This window comes from Phacochoerus africanus, chromosome 3 (genome assembly GCF_016906955.1).
Source record: "Phacochoerus africanus isolate WHEZ1 chromosome 3, ROS_Pafr_v1, whole genome shotgun sequence".
NCBI lineage: Eukaryota > Metazoa > Chordata > Mammalia > Artiodactyla > Suidae > Phacochoerus > Phacochoerus africanus.
In genome coordinates, this window is record NC_062546.1 from 159,991,094 (window position 1) to 159,992,684 (window position 1,591).

Here is a 1,591-nt window from a genome sequence, read left to right on the forward strand (position 1 = left end):
AGGAAAATAAATATAAAGCCAATCTCCTATAGGTTTTAAGATAGTCTCCATTTTCCTGAAAAGCTTAACATTCCATATTCAAGTTTAATCATCTCTGTTGACAGGAAAAACAGTGATATTACTTGTTGAACTGGAATTATTACTAAAATTCAAAAAGCTGACCATATTCATTTAGTCACCAACCAATCTTATTTAAATCAGGACTTCCCAACAGAAACATTCCATCAGCCCATACATGATCTGAATTCTAGTGTGTGAGATTAATTTAAATATGGTACACATATAAAAGTCATGAGACATTTCAGTCTTGTAATAAATAAGGTGGCCAAATTTTACTCATTAGTAGCTTTTTTGAGATAAGCCACCAAGTCTTCCCTTTCTCCCTTCTTTTTAATGTCTGCGAAGATCATTTTGTTCCAGGAATGTACTTCTTGGGAATCTCCAGGTACTCCATCAGTGTCTCCTCTCCCCAGGTGATGCCTTTGTTCATTTTGTGTAAGTGAATCCAGGAGTCTGGCCTGTCTTCTGCCCAAACAGACCAGAGAGATTTGGACCAGTCTTGTGCTTGCCTCCCTTTTCTGCAATATGGCACTGGGCACACTTCTGAACAAAAATCTCCTTGCCCTTCTCAACATCGCCCATTTTAAAATTGTTCTTTAGCCAAGTGCCTCACACAAGTAGCCACTCACAAGCTGGATGTCCTGCTCTCTAACCCTTTTCTTTTTGTCTCCTTCTGGGATCCCTATTATGTGTAGATTGGCCTGCTTTATATCATCTCTTTGATCTCTTATGTTGCTTTCATGTTTTTTCATTAGGTTTTCTGTCTGCTGTCCTGATTGGGTGATTTCCATTATTCTGTTTTCCAAGTCACACATTTGTTCCTCTGCATTACTTGTTCTGCTCTTCAGTGCCTTTAACTCAGCTCGTGTCTCTGAATGAATTTTGTAATTTTCTTGGCTCCTTTTATATTTTTAGTTCCTTTCTAAAGTAATCTGCATTACTGTTCATATCTGCTCTTCATTCCTTCATATTCACTCTTAATTCCTTCTGGATTTTCACTAGCTCCTTTTTGAACTTGGTGTCTGTTAGACTGCAGAGGTCTCTTTCATTGTTTGGTCCTTCAGGTGAATTCTCCTATTCTTTTAACAGGAGTGGTTCCTGAGCTTCTTCATTTTGCTTACATTTTTCTTATTCTCTGGAGCCTGAGTCTCAGTGCCCAGCCCCTGCCTGAGCATCTCAAGCTGTGATGTCTTGGGAGGTGGTACCAATGGTCTGTGTGTCTCTCTCTCTGCTTTCCCCTCCTCAGTCCAGCTGCTGCACTTTTCTCTGAGACTTTGAGGTCCCTCTCTCTTGGCTGATCTCCCTGTCAGGAGGCTTCCTTGGGTGTGGGTTCCTTTCCTCTTTAATAGCTCCCTCACAGGAGTGCTAGTCCCATTCTGATTGCTTTTCCCCCTCACTCTCTCTTTTTTCCCTTTTGTCTCTACCCAGTTATGAGTAGTGTTTCTTGCCGTTTTTGGTGGTTTAAGATCTGCTATCATTTAGTAAGTGTTCTGTGCAAATCATTCTATACGTAGATGGTGTTTTTCAGTGT

At 40.4% G+C, this 1,591-nt stretch overlaps 1 pseudogene; it reads right to left on the reverse strand.

Annotated features, from left to right (window-relative positions):
- Positions 1-332: 332 nt before the first annotated feature.
- On the reverse strand, positions 333-642 carry LOC125123377 (cytochrome c-like; annotated as a pseudogene).
- Between the last annotated feature and the right edge of the window lie 949 nt (positions 643-1,591).